Here is a 20410-nt window from a genome sequence, read left to right on the forward strand (position 1 = left end):
AAACCAGGATTCTTAATTCCTTTTTCTGGGAATAATGCCATGTTCCTTGTCAGTACTACCTGCCAAATTGGAAGACCTATGTAAAAACAGCTCATGAAACAAAACAAATCTCTCCTACAGTCAACTTCCAGTTGGACTCCGAAGTTTGAGAATTGATAAGAAAAAAACCAGCACAACAGCAAACTCAGGATATAACGTGTCATATTTGCACATTAGAAATGATTAGCAGATAAAGGGTTTGTTCTTCTTGTACACTTTCTAAAACCTTTAAATGCTATGTCCAATACGGCTATTTGCTAATTACCAAAGATCAGATTCATAGAGGAAGAGAAGTCAAAAATCATAAAATAGTTTTTAAAAATTAAAAAAAAAAAATTCAGAGATCTTCTAAATTCTAAATTCTTATGAATTTCTAAGAGTCAAATTCAGAGACCTGGTTTTAAAAAGTATTAATCTGTATCCTGGTATATATGTAGACATTTAAAAAAGTCATTAATAAAAATATTCATAAAGTGAAAAGCTAAAGCAATACACACAATTTTAACTGGTTGTGACACTGTGTTAAAATCAATGGATTATTCTCAGGGGTAAAAATATGCTTCCATCTGAAATCTTACAAATTTAAAATAACCTAATTAAAAAGTGGTGGCTTCCAGTTAGCTAGACTACAGCTTCTCAAACTTTAAAGTGACTATGAATTACCTGGGGATCTTGTTTAAACACAAATTGAGAAGGGAAAATATCAAGGTAATATCCATCATGATTGTCCCTCTAGATGGAGAAGCATAGGTTGCAGAAATACTAGTTGTTCATTTAACCTAAAAATTCCAACTGAAGCAATTTTCTGAAGTAGTGGAAAGCAGAACATTATAATTTTACATGAAAGTAACATTTAATGAAATAAGATAGTGTTTCCTTTCACTTCTTGTTTCCATGTTTGTGACCATTACAACTCCAGAGGTTTAAAGTAAACCATTACAACTCCAGAGGTTTAAAGTCTGGTTCCTGATGAATTTAACTGCCATGATGTCTAATTTGGTATATAAAACTTCCTTACTACTGAGTTAAAGCATGCTGTAACGAGTTAGGGGTAACCACACTAAGCAGGAAAAAAACACAAAATTACATCCCAATATCCTAATACAGATTATAGATTAAGAAAAGTACACTATTGTGAATTATTGTAAAACTCACTGGATCTTTGCCACACATTACCTATCATCTGTATTTCCTAACTGAATTCAAAACAAAACAAAGAAAAACAAAATTTAAAGATCTTGCCCTGATAACAAACCTTCAAGTGCTTGAGTAGAAGTTGTATTATGTGCCCCTCATCTACTGGTTAAAGTGTTACGGAACAGAGGAGTGGCAGAAAGTCATTTCTGCTTGCATTTATTGGTGGATCAAATCTCATGGTGTTTTGCTGCTGTAGTTTGTTAGTTTTGATTATGTTTAAGTTCATGTTTACACCCTTGGCAGCATTTCTTCTGAGCAGGAAGTGGCATGTGGATGTATGACAAGAGACAAACACTGATGCAAATCAAACTGCATGGAGACAGCCACATTCTGTCTCAGAGCGGGTAGCAGTAGACACACCTCAAAGATCTCAGCTAAAGGGACAACGCCACCAGCGGATAACTAAACTACGTGCAATTTTTGTAAACTAAGAACAGCTTTCTGAACAAAGATATCTGCAGGTTGTGAGACAAAAAGCTGAGTGACAGAGTTAACCATCAGCAACTGTGAGGCACAGGTTTCAATACTGACAAGGACAGGGTGAGACATCCAACTTCTCAGCTACCCCTAGACATCTCCCTTGTCGTCATCTCTGAATGTGAAAGGTTGCTGATAGAATATGGATTTGTGAGATAGTCAACTCTCTACCTCGACAGTTTGACACAAACCAGTAATTATGATACTACATTACCTGCCAAGGGAATCACAAACTCAGGGTCTCACATGCTCTTTCATGCCACATCTGCACCTGTGAATGACTTTTACATTACGGATGAAAGATATGCATTGATTACTTATGGCATACTACGGAGTAGAGGAATTTTGAGGAGTGATTTAGGTGGATCCAGAGATTATTCATGTAACTGGTATTCCCTCCCCCCCAGGCAGAGGCACTGCATTTTAAAACATTGTCCATCAGCCGGGCGCGGTGGCTCACGCCTATAATCCCAGCAGTTTGGGAGGCTGAGGCAGGAGGATCACGAGGTCAGGAGATCAAGACCATCCTGGCTAACACGGTGAAACCCTGTCTCTACTAAAAATACAAAAAATTAGCCGGGCGTGGTGGCGGGTTCCTGTAGTCCCAGCTACTCAGGAAGCTGAGGCAGGAGAATGGCGTGAACCCAGGAGGCGGAGTTTGCAGTGAGCCGAGATTGTGCCACAGCACTCCAGCCTGGGTGACACAGCGAGACTCCGTCTCAAGAAAACAAAACAAAACAAAACAAAACAAAACAAAACATTTGTCCATCTATTTACCTTGTAAACATAGTTGGTGGCTTTTGGATTAGTAAGGAGATAGAAACCACATAGTAATTTGAACAGAGAGAGTTTAATACAATCTAGTATTAAAAGAGGTTTGGAGTAACAGGAAATTGCCTAGTGGGAGTTAAGGAGAATTCTAAAGAATATAGGAGTTGTAAATACAGTATAAGGGGCAACCATTCCCCCTAAGGCTGAAATAAGTGTTCAAGGAAGAGCTCTCCTCTCACCAGGGCTGAGATCCAGAGATGTCTATGGAGATGCCCTAGTTTTGACTACCTGCTAGAAAAGTCACAGAAGTACTTCATTCATGGGACTTATCAGAAATCTGCCCCTGAAGTTCCAGAAGAGGCTGTTCACAGCTGGGGACAGAACCCTAGAACTAGCTAAGTGCTGAGGAAAACTGCCGGCTGCTGAGGGAATCTGGAATCACAGAGGTTGTCCCCTGCAGGAGTTTAGTGCACTTTCATGTGCCACACAGGCAACAACAGCTCTGGGTTGGCTGCCTGGGACAACGGTGGGCAGCCGGCTCCCTAGACACCCAGTCTTGTGGTCTCCCAGTTGGCATGTGTGGATCTGAGGTGAGAGTTTGGGGAGCAGTGACTTGGGTGACAGAGCAGGTCCATGGTGTCTGTGGCTCAAGGGTACACCACTGCTGCCCAAATCAAGCTCTAAAGAAAGTGGAGTGTGTGGGGGACACCAACTCTAGAAAAAGCTGTGTTCTGCAGGTACCTAGTACTGGAGAAAATCATATTGGGGAGTGAGCAGTAGAGGAAAACCATGCTCCAAAGGAGCTTAGCCAGTGAGCATCACAGAAACCAGAAAAAGAAGCCTCAGCCACTTCAGTGTCCCTCCAGTGCCCTCTACTGACAAGGCTTAACATTGAACGAGCCAGCAAAAAAGAAATATTTACAAGGCCCAGCTCCATTATTACAGAGCAGGCTAATACAGTAAATTTGGAACTAAGAGACAATAAACTGATAAGCAGCAAAGTCTGAACTTTTGACTACTCAGCTTCCACATGCACCCTCTTCCACACACTTAAACTCCTGTACAATAACAACGCAATTCTATATTTCACCTAACAAAGTCTAACTGTCGTTCTTTATAAGTGAAGATGTTCTATTGCCTCAAAAATGAGAGACATAGAGTCCTAACAGCCATTGTAGCCACTGCTGTGACTCTAAGTTACTCCTTAAATTGTATCACAGTCTCACTAAATATTCTGTTACCTAATATTTTACTATTTTGTAAAGTTGATCTCCAACGGCTTCTATTTAACTTTTTTTAAAATGAAAATGAGAGAGAATAAAATTGTTAATATATACAAAAAAAAACCTAGATATAAGAAGCAAAGAAAAAATGTGCATTGAACCTGGGAAAGCTGATGGAAAAAATTTTTTAAAAAAATATGCAAACCTACGATAATCCTCACTTACCTAATTGGCTGCGAAGTCACAATGAGTATCTATGGCTTCTTTCTTACACTAACTACTACTCTGTATTCACCATGCCCTTAAGCATTCTAGGAGTCCACAGATGTTGGTGATGTCAAGGAAGGGCAAATCCGTATCTAGAATATTTGTCTCTTCTAGTGGGAAGAAGTCTCTGCCCCCTTAATGAAGGAAGAAATCCAGTACAATGAACCTGCCACCCAGAGGCTGGCTGATCCCCGTAGAGGCTCAATGTTGGTCTCTGCAGATTAGGAACTCAGCAGCAGTGCTATCCCAGTCAACTTTAGAAAGGGGAAGCCATGTTGCTGAGCCCATGCATACACAGCTCCAGTCCTGCCACAAAGACCCTGTTTATGGGCCCACTGAACAAGCACTGAGACAGCTGGAGAGAGAGGTTGACTGATGTGCAAAATGTGTCATTTTGTCCACTTGATTATTAAGAACCTCCTCTGCAATGGATGTGCTTTTGTGGGCACTCAGATGGGATACACATTTTTTCAAGGTCTTTTCATTTTGAAAGATTCGTTCACATACTTCTTCCTCAAACTAATGACCTTGTCACCAATCTTCCAATCCTGTTCCTTCCAACTCTGACCATACACACCCTTAACGACTACCTATCGACGACCAATATAGATCTGTATTTGTAGGCATGTCTCATTCCCAACATAGTGGACAACCATATTGACTGTTCAAATTTCTGCCTACAGAAAGAATGTCCCTTATCGAGTATTATTCACAGTTACTCATGGGTAGAGCTGTAGTGCTATACAGTCTAATCTTGGGTAGTCCTAGTGTATTGTTCAGATTCAGATTCATCTGTAAATCAGATTTGAGGTGCTTTTTTTTTTTTCTTTTCTTCTAACAACTGGACTAAGGGAATCGCCAAGAAGCCACAGGCATGAGTTGAAGGGGACAAGGCAATGCCATTAGAGTTGCTACCAAAGAAGTCTGAGTCCCTGGTTCATACAACTTATTTGTACTATCCAGATCTGCTCTAGTTCTGTCTCATGTACTATTTCCACTCAGTGATATATTGCTGTTGTATATTGCCAACCTTATGGCACGATAGGTCAGATTCTACCTAATGATGGGAAACTTGGTCCACATGGTAACCCATAATTATACATTCAATATCTACCTAGTAGCAAGTTAGAAGCTGTTTACCAAAAAGTAAACAGTTATCTGAAGAAAATATTTATTTCAAAATCCTAGATGTCTGCATTGTGATTTTGCCATCGGCACTTTCCAGAGGCTCCATAGAGCATTTCTCTTTGGCACAGATACTAAGAGAGTCATTGAGTTTGCTAGATCATAAAGCTGAAGTGGTAGCATAGCCTGTACTGCTGGGCTTGCTGCAGAGCCATCTTCTACTTTGATCATCATTAAAAACTGGTAGCCTTATGAGTTACTCTGTAAACAGGTTGAGGTAGCATATTCAAATGTTGTAAATGTTGCCCCTAAATTCCAAAATGACTATTGAGGCTGGGTGCAGTGGCTCATGCCTGTAATTACAGCACTTTGGGAGGCTGAGGTAGGCAAATTGCTTGAGCCCAGGAGTGCAAGACCAGTCTGGGTAATATGGCAAAACCGCATCTCTACAAAAAAACACAAAAATTAGCTGGGTGTGGTGCTCACCTATGGTCCCAGCTACTCAAGAGGCTGAGGTGAGAGGATTGCTTGAGCCCAGGAGGCGGAGGTTGCAGTGACCCCAGATCCCACCACTGCATTCCAACCTGGGCAACAGAATGAGACTCCCTCTCAAAAAAGAAAAAAAAAAAAAAAGTCTATCGAGCATAGTGGCTACTGAATGCCCAGAAATTTTGCTGAATTTCTCTGGGGCTGATTTGTCACCCTCTGATTCTTATATGCTCTACAAGGATATCTAAAGTATTTGCTACTTTCTTCTCATCAGAGACAATCAGCATAATATCATCAATGCAGTGGATCAGTGTGATGTCTTGTGAAATATTACGATGACTAAGATTAAGAATTGATCTAGCCCTGAGGCAAGACTGTGAAGCCATATTGTTGGCCCTGCTAGATAAAAACAAATTGTTTTCGGTGGTCCTTGTAAATTGGCAGAAAAAGATACTAACTAAGTCAATAGCTACATACCAAATGCCAGGGGCTATGTGGTTTGATAAGGATATTACATCTGGGTCAGCAACTACATTTGGAGTCACCCAATAATTAAGTTGAGGGTAGTCTACAGCCATTCTCTAAGATCCATTTAACTTCTGCCTAGGCAAAATAAGTGAGCTAAATGGGGATGTGATAGATATCACAAGTCTTATTTTAAATCTTTGATAGTGACATCAATCTTGACAGTTTCCTCAGGGATATGTTATTACTTTTGATTTACTATCTTTGAAGAAAAGGGAAATTCTAAAGTCTTCTACTTAGCTCTCCTATCACATGGTCCTCCCTCTATGGGTTAGCAGGGGTGTCCAATCTTTTGGTTTCCCTGGGCCACATTAGAAGAAGGATTGTCTTGGGCCACACATAAAACACACTAACACAATAGCTGATGAGCTGGAGGGGGAAAAAAAAACAAGAATTACAAAAAAAATCTCATAATGTTTTAAGAAAGTTTACAAATTTGTATTAGGCCACATTCAAAGCCATCCAGGGTGGCATGTGGCCCATGGGCCACAGGTTAAACAAGCTTGGTTTAGAGAGTCAATATGGAGATTCTGCCAGTTACCCAGTGTGTCTACTCCAATTATTCACTAAAGAACTGGGGAAATAAGCACAGGCTAGATCTGCTGACCCCCTGGACCCACTATGAGTACAGCTGGAACTAAGACTCCATGTGTTACCTGAGCACTGTAAGTCTCCACTTTGAACAGCTGGCCACAACACTTTTGGGCCCCCCTAGGAATTAGTATGAAAGGTCTGGTTATTTCCTTTTCCCCAAAGCATACTCTCTGGTAAATGGCTACAGTTCCCTTTGGGGAAAAGCTCTGGGAGTGTGAATTGACTTAGGCCTGAAAACTGAGTAAGATACTGTGACTCTTGATTGTAGCAACTAAAGTTAACTTTTTTGCTACCAGAGCTAGAGCTTTTCCTATTATATAGTGAAGGGATGCTATAGTACTACTTACGTAAATCATTCATTAGCTACCACTAGGCATATACCAAAGACAGTATCTCAGCTCTCAAAAACATCTGCAAGCCAATGTTTTCTGATACCTCTACGTCCCAGCTTTTCATTGTGGGAGATGTACATACTTGGTGGATAATATGTATATACTTGTGGATGTATATCTATTTGGTGGATAAGGGCTTACTGCCACTTGGCTTTTGCTGCCATGGAATTTCATCATCTCCAGTGAAATCAGAGAGCCAATTTCAATGGTCTACAAAGGAGAGCAGCCACAGATTTTTTTCATGGAAAAAGGGAATCCCTTCACTAATGTACTACTTAATACTTTAGTGAAAGAAGTACTGGGCCTTTTTACGGCATGTGTTTGGAGGATGGATAGATTGCATTCAATTAATTCAACCAAACATTCCTATTCTGAAGGAGTCCAAACACATACAAGCAGTAGGCAATTTCTCTCCATTCATTCTTCCTTTGAGGCCCCAAGAATATTAAGGAGTAGGGAGTGAAGGAATAAAGAAGATTGCTTGCTCAATTGTTATCATTTTGCATTTAACTTTCTACAGGTTTACCAATGCTGAAGTGATAGAGACTCCTCCTCCACCTCTCAGCTTCCATTACCCTATAGAAAAAGTGTCAACAAACTTTTTGTAAAGGACTAGATAACAGACATATTTTTTGCTTTGCTGGCCATATTGTCTCTACTGCAACTATTCAATTCCGTTGTAGTACAAAAAAGACAGTTTGTAGATGAATGAGCATAGCTGCATTCCAATTAAACTTGTTTTCAAAAACAGGTAGTGCGTCAAATTTGATCTAAGAACTATAGTTTGCTAACCCCTGCTGTAGAAATTCTAAAAGACTTCAATCTCAATATTTATAAGTCTCCCCATATTTACCGCTTCCCCATTAGCTGCCACCTCCCCAGATGTAAAACAGAATTCTTTTCAAGTCTTCCATAACATCATTTTTTATTATACATAAAATCTGTGTCTACCTATAAGATTACGCTATATATGTGCCTAATTTGAAGCAAACAATATCCTTCCACTTCTCCAACTACCATCTGAAATTCCTGCATTATCCACTCTTCATGGTTAAGGTACAAGAAAAATTCCTTTAATATAAAATTTGGGTTGGAAATAAACCAGTCTCAGCCTAAACTTTAATTCTTCTATCAACAGATGGCCTCAAGTAGGGTAATTTTACCCAGAACCATGCATAGTCAATTACCGTATACAGTGAGGCCTACTAAACACACACTGAATGCCAAGTTCCAAATAAGGGAGGGTGGGGTGCTTAATTCCACGGGATTCATACTTAATTATTTAGGCAAAGGGAGAGGCCCTGATGAGTTTTAAGCAAGGTGATGACCTAATGAGAACTGAAATTTAGAATGATTATCCTTGAAGTTGCGCTAAACATGGAGTTTTTGGGGAGGCAGAAAAACCTGATAGGAGGCTAAAGGCATTTAGGATACCCTTAAAAGCAATCCAGGCAAGAGATAAATATAAGGGGCATGGAAGCTTGGAAACAGATTTTGGAAGTAGAGTTAGCTGAACTCAGCAAATGAGTCAATGTGGAGGCTACGGAGGTTGTTAAGTTGTGATGGGTGTTAAAGATGTGTTCTGGGCCGGGCGCGGTGGCTCACGCCTGTAATCCCAGCACTTTGGGAGGCCGAGGCAGGTGGATCATGAGGTCAGGAGATCGAGACCATCCTGGCTAACACGGTGAAACCCCGTCTCTACTAAAAATACAAAAAATTAGACGGGCGTCGTGGTGCGCGCCTGTAGTCCCAGCTACTCGGAGGCTGAGGCAGGAGAATGGTGTGAACCTGGGAGGCGGAGCTTGCAGTGAGCCGAGATCGCCCCATTGCACTCCAGCAAGGGCGACAAAGCGAGACTCCGTCTCAAAAAAAAAAAAAGATGTGTTCTGGACTTGTTGAAAGGTGCTAGCTAGCTAGATGCTTGTAATCCCAGCTACTCGGGAGGCTGAGGCAAGAGGATTGCTTGAGCCCCCGAGATCAAGACCAGCCTAGGAAACACATCAAGATCCCATCCCAAAAAAGAAAGGTGCTAGCTAATGGAGTGCTTTCTCTTCTGCATTATCTTCAGTGGTAGACCTAGAACTCAAAAATATGAGACCAGAGGCCAGTGAAACTAACGGAGGCAATGATAGAGGGTAGAGTACAAGAAGGAGACTGAGGTCATAATAGAAATAAGTTTTATCCAGTTCAAAATGATGGGTCACATCTGAAAAAACAAAGGTCATGTTCAAAAAGCTCAAAGAAAACAATAATTTCTATTAGAAACCCTGTCTGCTTTATTAATTGTCCTCTAGAAATAAGCCCACTCTGCCATTAAGTATTTACTATCAGATGTTTTTCCCCCTTTCTTCTTATCTCATTTGACTTAGAATTATCAAACTTGCAGGGCTGCTTACTACTCTAGTCTCTATCAAAGCATAAATCAGATGTGAGGATGACTTCTAGAAATCCCATAGATATGCTAATGCACTAGTGAAATGGCACACCTGTAACTTGCACATTAAAGCACTGTTCTAATAACAAAGGGTTGAAACAACCTAGAACTCTACCAATAGGGAAAGAGATAAATTATGATGGAGTAATATGATTAAATATTATGCAAAATAAAAAGCAAAGCTAATTTATATCCTGATATGAAATGATCCCCACAATGTAGTTAAATGGGAACAAAAAAAAGCAAGATTTGTATTTTAAAAAGAAGGAAAATACATATGTATTGTTTTTATATTTTTAAAAAATAGCATTGGTTACCTCTGGAGAAGAAAACTGGTGTCAGAGGACAACAGTGAAAGGAAGACTTATCATATACCCTTCCTAACTTTTGAAAATTGCGAACTTCAAACAACTGGAGTTCACAAACAACTGCAACTACTAACACGTGTTTAAGAATTAAATAAAACAGAAAGGAAAATGTGTAAAGGTAGAATAAAGAGTTTTAGGCATGCAATATCTCACATTTCTTAATTCCATGCACCATTTTTCAGGAAGCTAGTGGTGGATATGTGTTTCATCCAAATGAGGGTGTGAATAAAAAACAAAAGTCTTAGTACCTAAGGAATAGAGGCTCTATCAGAGATGTCAACAAAAAGAAATTCCAAACAACCACCATGGAACAGGCCTAGAGAGCAACAGTCAAAACGGGGACAAGAGCACAGATTGCTCCAGTAAGGGACCAATAAATCTGTTACGTTAGACTACATGTAAAACCAAGCTGAAAAGATGTTAGAGTACACAGAAATTGCACTCTAACTGACATATGGAAACACTAAGCCAAGTGTTTTCTTAAATGAGTTCATTATTACTCCTAGGATTAAAAAAAAAAAATTCTACAAGTAAAGAATCCTACTCGTAATATGCTTGCTTGACTCAGTAGTAAACAATATCTATGTAATCACACTAAATAAATACTAAAATGCAAACAAAACAATGTGAGAATTATATTGGGAGGTCAAGGAGGGAGAGTAGAGGTGGCTGTGTATGAAAGATCTAAATATTTATCTACCATAATGGGAAGTCAGTAGATATTGCCAAATATTGATACATTAAGAAACAGCAGTATAAGTATATTATTTGAAAAGGTAAGTGCTGGAAGAAACATTTAAATAAATGAAAGTAGTTGCTTTTAGGCAACAGGACTGGGGAGATGAGAAAGGAGGGGCAGAGTTGACTGGATTTTTATTGTTGTTGGAAGTCTTTTAATAACCCTATTTTATTTTATTTACATGTAAGTAGGACAAATGTACAGTCATGTCCTGGTATCTGCAGGAGATTGGTTCCATAACCCCTGTGGATACCAGCATCTGCAGATGTTTAAGTCGCTTTTATAAAATGATGTAGTATTTGGATTTAACCTAAGCACATCATCCCAATTACATTAAATCATCTCTAGATTACTTATAATGCCTAATTCAATGTAAATATTGCGTAAATAGTTGTTATACTGTGCTTTTTTATATTATTTTTTATTGCTGTATTACTTTTTTCCTGAATATTTTCAATCTAAGGTTGTTTGAATCTATAGACACAGAATTCATGGAAATAGAAGGCGAACTGTGCAGGATTTGGAATTGTATTGCTTGGACTTGAGTCTTGGCTCTAATCTTTCACTAACCTTGTAAATAGAGGCAAACTACTTAATCTCTCAATTTTCCTATCTTTAAAATAGGGAGGAAAATAGCATGCACCTCATAGGGTTGCTTTGAAGATTAAATAAGTAAACTCATGTAAATTGCTTAAAATATGCCTGCCATGTAAGTGTTCAATAGTAAATAAGGACCAATACTTATTATGAGAATAAATACAAACTATTATTACTTGATAAAAATATAAAGGCATTAATAACTAAAATCTATTTTTAAAAATATGGGCCATATATTAATGTCTGCCTCCTTTGTGGGGAAACTTTTGTTTTTATAAGTTAATGTTCTCAGGTACTAAATAGGACTTTATTTCTTTAGGCTACAGTCTTCCCTCTAACCCATAGTTAGGGGGAAGGATGTGGTGAGATTGTTGAAAAATTCCAAGTTACAGTTAGGGATGAAAAAGTGGGAGCTCAAACTGGAATTTGAAGACTGCACGTTAAGTAGTTAGGCCAAAAGGGGAGGAAGAGCCTTCCAGGCAGCGAAGACCACTTGCAAAGACCTAGAGGCAAAAGGAACATAGCAATATAAAAAGAGTGGTGGAGCTGGAACAATGATGAGTGTGCTATGTGTTTGATGGGAGCCAAATCATGCCAGGCCTTTGGGCATGTTAAGGAGTTTGCCTTATCTTAAGGGCCATGAAGGGCTTTATGCAGGATATAACATAACCACATATTTTAAAAAGATCACTCTGGGTGCAAGGTGAGGAACCAAGAAGCAAGAAGCCAGAATTAGCTCAGATAGACAAACAGGGAGGCCATGGCAAAAGTCCAGGCAAGAGATGATGATAGAGATAGGAATGAATAAAAGTAGATGGATTTGAGAAACATTTAGAAAGTAAAACTGACAGAACTTGGCATAGGACTAGCTAGGAAGAGATGAAAGGAGGACTGCTAATTCCAAGAAATCTTTTGCCTCATTTTTATTTTTCTTTGTTTGGGAGAGGGTTTCAGTCTAGTCTAACTCAATTATATTTTTTAAGTAAAGGCTGCTCCCTTTAAGCTCCTCAACAATAATAATATACTCAATTGTGGAATATGTATAAGCAAAAGCTGCAAGACATTTCAATTACAAAGTTAACTTTTCACTTTTAAATGATAAAACCCCCAGATCTTGGAACAGAACCAAAAGGCCCCAAAATAAAATAGAATTCAAAGTAATGAGATGGAAGTAACAGCAAACCAAATTAAAGACTAATTAAGTCAGTGAAACAAGTTCGCTACTCCCCAGTTTCTTTGGTTACTTCCCATTAAAAAGGCAGATTGGGTTGGGCGCGGTGGCTCACGCCTATAATCCCAACACTTTGGGAGGCCGAAGCAGGCAATTCATGAGGTCAGGAGATCAAGACCATCCTGGCTAACATGGTGAAACCCCGTTTCTACTAAAAATACAAAAAAATTAGCCGGGTGTGGTGGCGGGCGCCTGTAGTCTCAGCTACTTGGGAGATTGAGGCAGAAGAATGGCCTGAACCCAGGAGGTGGAGCTTGCAGTGAGCCGAGATCATGCCACTGCATTCCAGCCTGGGCAACAGAGCGAGACTTCGTCTCAAAAAAAAAAAAAAGCGGATTGACTTATACTGCCTGCTGATGCCTCTCCCCTCTCTGTGACACTGCTACTCCAAAATTTTTATTCCACAAAAGTCTTAATGGAAAGGGAAATTTTGCATGTTTTGCAAATAATCCAAAAGGTGTGTGTGTGTGTGTGTGTGTGTGTGTGTGTGTGTGTGTGTGACAGACAAGAGCAAAAGCAGAGTATATTTATATCATGTCAAGCAAATAAAAGAAGTATACACAGGACACCTCACACTGCTCAGGTATATGTGGAGACGTGGGTGAGGGGACACAGTTTCCCAAATGAGGCAAGACCTTCTTCAGTCTTAAGAGTCATTAAGAGCTATAGATAGAGGTAAAGGTAGAAGGAAAGACACTCTCTGCAGTGAGAAGTGCAAAAGAAAAGCGCACACACACACACACACAAAAAAAAACAAGAAGTCTATTGCTGGGAAATAAAATTTCAGCTTATGGAGTATCAATCCAGAGTTAAGCAAGTGTCAGGTCCCATGGGACCATTTTAAGGGATATCCTGTAAGCAACAGAAAATTGTTGAAGGATTTTAAGTGACAGGGAGAATTTACATTTCTAAAAAGATCATCCTCATCCTCCAGATGATGGACTTAAGGATGACAACACTATCTGCTGAGATACCAGGTAGGAAGCAGCTATGATACCCTAGTTAAGAGATGTTAAGACCCTTAACTAGAGCAGTAGAAGTAAAAGAAGAATTTATGGCTTGGAGAAAGGTGTAAATGCTAAGTGGATTCAGTGTTCTAATGGTTGTTGTCTTAGTTCATGCTATAACAAAATACCTTAGACTGGGTAATTTAAACAACACAAATATACCACTCACAGCCTGAAAGCTGGGAAGTCCAAGATCAAGCTGCTCGCAGATTCAATTTCTGGCGAGGGCACATCCCTCATAGATGGCCTCCTATGTCACTTCACATGGAGGAAGGGCAAAAGGCTAACAAGCTTTCTCAGTCCTCTTTTATAAGAACATTATCTTTCATAAAAACAAAAGGGGCCAAGGCCCTCATGACCTAATCACCTCCCGAAGACCCTACTCCTAATACCAATACACTGGATTTGATTTCAACATATGAATTTTGGAAAACACAAACATTCAGACCATAGCAGTTGTAGAGGCTAAGAAAAAGAGTTTAAAATTACCTCTGGATTTTTGGTATGGCACCTGGATGGTGGTACACATCTATGATTCACTCCCCCAAATCCCTGCAGCAAAATGTGTTTCAAAATTCAGGATTTGACAGCCTGTAGTCTCAGCTACTTGGAAGGCTGACATGGAAGGATCACTTGAGCCCAGGAGTTCAAGATCAGCCTGGGCAACATAGTGAGACTTTGTCTCATTAAAAAAGCAGATTTTTTTTGGATATTAGAAAGGTGATATGGTTTCCATACCCAATGTAAGAGTGTACCCCAGCAGGGCCTGGGGCAGTATTATGTAATCAAACAGCACTATTTCTGCAGCTGGACATAATCCACTAAGTTGGATACACAATCACAATAGCCTCCTGACAGTTCACTCAGGCTTTGCCCCAATTGAGTTCAGGTTTTGCTAACAAATGAGTTAAATTTTGTTTTGCTTTGTTTTCAGAGGCTGATTTTGGAATTACAGATAAGAAATGGTACAATGTACTGCTATCTATAGATAGAATACAGAAAGTGAGCAGGTTGTTTGTTCATTTGTTTGTTTTTTGATGAGATGAAGGTTCTGGTTTGAACATATATAATCTCTGGTGATGAAGAAATGTTAAAGATGTCCAAGAGACAATCATATAGAAAAGAAAATTAGTTTGGATAGTTTGAAACTGAAACAATTATAGGGAAAAGGTTTACTTGGGGGAATATTCTCTATTCAGTGCCAAAAATAAGAGCCCAACTCTGAGAATGACCCAAGGAAATGTCATATAATTGTCAGCAGTCTCTAATGACCTAGAATTCAGAGTCCTACTTGTCTTTGCTTTTCAATAAGTGAATGTACTTTCGTCTCCTGCCACTGCTGGAATTGATTTGAATTCAGTTTTCCCCCTGAGTGTACATGAGTTGTGTTAAATTTTACCCAAATTACATAGTATGAATTATTTTGATACTAACTAGATGCATAATTGAACAGGTAATTGAAAATACCTTCCTATTCAATAGTATTTTATATCCATAAAGTATCCATCATTCCAAATGTATTTTTACACTTGATGGACTAGAGAACTGAATACATGTGAAGATGATTCTGGCACTGATCGTTTCCAAAATCCTAAATATGATAATATTTTCCTTAGGAGAAATACTTCACTCACCAAGAATGTAAAGGCAGGTTAAAATTGAAAGTGTCTACAGAAGGCTTAATTATCCAATCAGAGCTTCCAAGACTACATTCCTACAAATCATTTAGGGATCTATTTTAATCTCCCAATGTAGTCTTTTGGTGGAGAGGGGAAGTATAATTCCTATAATTTGTCTCTTATACTTGTTTCATAGTAAAAGAGAAAAGTATTAAATATTAACAGAATATAAACCAAATAATAAACTGGCTATGTTTTCTCTAATAAATTTTTTAGACTCCACCCAGGACTCTAACTCAGTCATAAAACTTTAAGAGTTCAGAATAGAGCTGGACAGAATGTTTCTCCCTCAAAATTTCACTTAATTCTTACCATCAAAATCCCCTCAGAAAAAAATATTTCTAGTTTTTCCTGTTCCCAAATACACTACAGCATGATGAGAACCCATTCAACACAAAATATGTATAATGAACAAGGCTTCATACGTTCTTAAGATTTTAAAGGCTTAATCTAGCACCAAGGTCCTGGAGCCTCAAGCCCTACAATACATGTTTAATTAGGGTTTACAGTACAGTTTTTAAGAAATAATTTATTTTCTTTCATGTGAGTGGGGATGTGCCTGTGTGTATGTGTGTGTGTATGTGTGTGTGCATGTGCATGTATGACACAGAGAAAAAGAAAGCTGGTAGAAAAATCAGCCTTTAAAAAAACAAAAATTCAACAGAATAGTGCTATTTTCACATTGTAGGCTCCAGCACATTCGTGGTTATAAAGAGGTCTAATGTGTTTAAACCAATATTTTTAAAAATAAAATAATAAAGAACGTCCAAGTTGTAAGGTTAAGCACTGTTTTATATTAATAAAACTTGTTTCATTTATATACACTCACACTGGAGTTTATGGAGTTGAGGCAGAGAATAAATTAGTTATTGAGGATTGCAGTAAAAGAAAAAAAAGTTTAAAGAAACAGTGTTAAGGATGTGTGCTTGAAACCAAAAATCTGGAGTGTTGCAAACGGATGAAAGGCACTGGGTAGCTGCCTCATAAAATATATTTTAAGCCAATATAATAAAAAGATCAGAAGACTAAATAATGTTATCCACATTGACTTAAAAAATTAACTGTGGCTTGGAAATACCAAGAAGGAACAAAAAATCTCAATTGACATAGCATCGTCAATATGCATGCTATTTCACAATGAGAGGAGCATGATGCCTTCACTGGGTAGTCTCCATGAAGTCAGGCATCATTTGGAAAAAGTAGAAATGAGGGTAAATCAGAGCCGAAGTAAAAGCAATAGACTATTCTGTAATTACAAAGGCCTTACAAAGTATATGAAAGAAAAAAGATAAACATCTTATGATAAGTGAGGATGTGGGTGGTGAAAAGTAAGATACAGGAGTCATGAGTCAAGCCACTGGAATGATCATGCCATCTCTGGGTGAAATGAAGTTAGAATACCTCTCTCGCCTTCAATTTTTCACAAATGAATGGTTTCACTAGTGAATCTCCAAAGTGAGAAAGGGATCCCGAGAAGGCTAGGGCTGGAAGATATTCCTGATTGTTTTTAAGGCTCTGTTATCTTAATCTAGGAAAGTATTATTTTTCCTATTTAACAGATAGATTAAGTCACACCGTTACTCTGGCTAATGAAAACATGTTACATTTCTCACTAGAGGTTAAGAGGAAAGACAGTCTGATAACATCTGCCCAGTAAGTAATGAAGATTAATATTCAAAATTCAGGGAACAACTCCTATATCTAATATTTAAACAGTATTTAGCACATTTATTTCTCTGTATGGAGACGAGATTAAGAGATCAGGTGACAGTCTTTCAAGAAATGTAGAAAATTCCTGGTTGAATTAATAATTACGTCCTGTTATGCTGTGGTTGGCTTTTTAGCTTTCCATCTAATCTTAAAAAGAAGAAGAAAAAACCCACTATATGTTGCATAAGGCATTTTAAGATAAACGTGCAACTTAAAATATATTTTTAAAATATGCAGAGATAGAACAAAACAAATCTAGTGGAATTGTTATTATTATTAGAAACTCCTCTGTAAAAATATTGGCTAAAGCAATACATAAAGAAAGATTCTCGGTACAAACTGCTCGGAAAGTTTAACATGCGCTAGACTTCAAATATTAAAAGTTAAACTTAAAAAAATCTGATGGCAGGGTGTGACTTTAACCTCATGGATTTTAGCCACAAACTCAAAGAAAAAATATATACAATAAAAGAAGCAACAGATTTTCCCACAAGCAGAGATTTTTCTAATTAAAATGCTGTCACTTTAATATTTTTTAGCTATAGAATTTGAGTGTAAATGTCTCCATTATGTACTGTAACTTCTCTAGCAAGTTATGTTAACTTAATAACGTTTTCAGAATCGGAAATATTGGTAACTCGATGGGATTCTTAAAACAGAAATAGTTTCTTTGATGTGTTGGAAAGAGAAGGAAATAAAAGTCTAAGGTAAGCGCCAGTTTCACCCTCAATTCTTAGGCTTCAGAAAAGCCTAATTAGGCAGGGAAAGGAATTTGGGCCTGGCACACCCAAGCTTAGACGTGGCAGGATCCTGAAACAATTTTTTTTTGAACCTTTGAGTCATATGCCACAGGCAAACCATAACCGCGATATACAGGTCCTTAAGTCAACAGGTCCTCTAAAGAGATGGTGTGTGGTTGGTGCGTGGCAGTTGGATTTCCTCCCGCCACGGAAGAAAAGAACTCTTCTCCATTGGACAGGAAAGTGGGCCCAACTCTGGCTTGGAGAGCGCACCCGGAAAAGTGCAGAGTCGAAACAGAGAGAGAGGGGTGTCTGCGTCCCGGCCACAGAGCCCTTTCCAAACCACTCGGAAACCATTTAAATGGCTCGGCGGCCACGGTTTGCTGCCTAGAACGTTTGGGGTCCCCGGCTGGGAAAGTTGCCTGGCAAAGCCATGCCCTTCGCCGTCGCGGGATGCCCTCTCGGGCAGAGAGGCTGGAGGAGACAGGCAACCTGTTAGCCGCAGTGGAAGCGCGCCCGCCTCCCGCCGGGCCCTCCCTCTCAGGGTCCCCACGCTGCGACCTTCCCAGGGGCAAGTCCGGGGCCACTAGGTCTTTGATCTCGGTCCAGCTCCTCTGGGGCCGCCCCATAAGGACCGGCGGGGCACCGTGGGCGAGAGGGTGTGACTGGGCTCCCCCCGGGGCGCCACCTGCCCCTTGGCCCGGGGAGCCCCTTTCGGGGTCTCTCCAGGGGCAACCGAAACACTGCTCTCGAGACCGACTCCAACCGGCCACCTGGACCGTAGCCCTGTCCCCAACACGTGAACCCCCGCGGCTGTCCTCCCGCCTGCTCTAACGCAGCCCAGGGGTACCGCATCTCCCTCCGCCTGTCGCCGGCTTACCTGACGGGTGGGCTGGGCAGGGCAGGGCAGGGCGGCGGGAAGCGGCGGCCGGGCGGGCGCTGGACGTGGGCTGGGCTCCAGGTGCAGGTGGCTGCCGCTGCGACTCCGGTTGCTGTCGCTACAGTTGCGGCTAAGTAGAGCTCCTCCTCCGCCGCCGCCTCCTGCCTTCCCGCTGGGCCTCCCGCGTTGCCTGGAGAGGCAGAACCGCGGCTCGGCTTCCTCTTGGAGTCTCCCAGGTGAGCTCCGGTCTGCGACGTCGGCAGAGGCGAGGCCCCGCTCCCGCGCCTGCGCGCCAGCCTCCCGCCCCGCCCCAGCACTACCTGAGCGCTCCAGGTGAGAACCGTTGACCGCGCGCGCGGGGTGGGGGCGCCGTCCGGGCCAAGCCTGGCTGTTGCGCGGCTTCTCTCTGCGCGGTCGGCGAGGCTGCTGCTCCGCGCAAGTTGTGGCTTCCGGCCCGTCTACATTGAAGGAATCCTGCACTGACCTGGTGGCAGTGATCACCTTGTAGCCAGAGCAGTCTGCTGGGTCCTTGGGGAAACAGAAGTTCTAGATTTCCCCCACACGCTTCCTCCCTTCCTCCTTGGTTCGCCAAAATGAAGGGGTGCGCTGCCTCCGAGGACCACTTCGGGAGGGCAGCAACTGCTGGCTCATGTGGTTTCCTCGGGCAGGGTTCAGCAGCTTCTGTCACCAGTTAGGTTTCGTGAGCTTCCTTCCCGTGTAGTCTTGATTTCATCACTTGACTCACTTCAGCGCAGCTAGTGGTTTCCGTTTCTGTACGCGGGCGCTCTGGTAGGGGCGCCTCACGTCCAAAGGAGGAGTCTCCTCCCAAAGAAGAGCCTTTGGTATTTGGCAGAGCCTCGCCAATTTGGGGCGCACCTCCCCTCCCTGGGATGCTCTCAGAAGGCAAACCAATTCCCAGAGGGAAAAACAGCCACGACAGAGAGAACCCTTGCTGTTCCTGTTTGGAAAAAGATTGGGATTTCCTGGAGGCTTGCTTCTATTGTAGGTTCGTTTAAAAACTCCACATCTATTCTGGAAGGGGACAACGCAGACTCCAGGAAGATGGTGGGGTTTGCTGTTTTTAAGACAAAAAAAAAATTGTTAAACAGTGTTTGTTCCGTTTATGACACAACTTTCTGTTTCAGCCTTCCTTCTGCTGCTGTAACAAACATTGACACTCCCAAAACCAGGACTTAAAATGACCTTTATACCTTTCCGTGAACTCATTTCTTTGGCTCCATCCCAAAGATATGTAGGGATATAAATCGAAAACTAGCTAAAAACTCTTTGGTGGCATGTTTAATCATATGGTGGCAGGTTTTACTATGAAGTTTAGTTGTGGTCTTCCTCCTACATTTTGACATGCTCTTATGGTGCTTATTTACTGTTTTATTAGTGCTACGCGTGACCTAAAAATAAGGTTTAAAATACAGGTTAGTGTAGTATCAACAAGTGTATCTTTAGTACTTGACTAGTCTGAGACATTGGTTTTAGCATCCATAGTACTATTTTATACTATGACACCTATGAGTTAGGTTTAAGACATTAGTAAACTAGGTATTTCTATGCTTGTTTTACATGTTGTGCTTATTTTGCAAGCACCAAGGAACCTTCATCTATTTGCAACATTTTAGTATCAGTACCTACAAGCAGTTGCCAAGCTCCCTTTCCCTCGAAAAACAAACAAAAAATAGTTCAGGAGTTACTTGTGTGTATTGATATACTAACTTGGTAGTGTTTTTCCTTAGGTCCAGGTCCAGAACTGAAAATACTAACTACTCAAATTCTCCTTCTCCTTCTTCTTCTTCTTCGTTGTGCCACTTTGTCGTTTATCCCTAACTGGTGGTTAATGTCAGTCTTGGGAAAATTTGTAAGGTATCCTAAATGTATAACCAAGAAACCTGTATCCTTTTTCACACACCACCC

At 40.5% G+C, this 20410-nt stretch overlaps 1 protein-coding gene across 2 annotated transcripts in view; it reads right to left on the bottom strand.

The window, feature by feature from the left end:
* Positions 1-19948, bottom strand: part of GALNT3 (polypeptide N-acetylgalactosaminyltransferase 3) — an 82745-nt gene extending 62797 nt beyond the window's left edge. The window contains exon 1 of one of the 2 annotated variants that reach the window (XM_003907557.5): positions 18485-19948. The gene's annotated coding sequence lies outside the window, so the exon portion shown is untranslated. Of the gene's footprint in view, positions 1-18165; positions 18247-18484 lie in introns of those variants that run through there. The other variant, XM_017946612.2, reaches the window with a different exon arrangement.
* Between the last annotated feature and the right edge of the window lie 462 nt (positions 19949-20410).

The sequence above is a fragment of the Papio anubis genome, chromosome 10 (assembly GCF_008728515.1).
Source record: "Papio anubis isolate 15944 chromosome 10, Panubis1.0, whole genome shotgun sequence".
NCBI classification, from domain to species: Eukaryota; Metazoa; Chordata; class Mammalia; order Primates; family Cercopithecidae; genus Papio; species Papio anubis.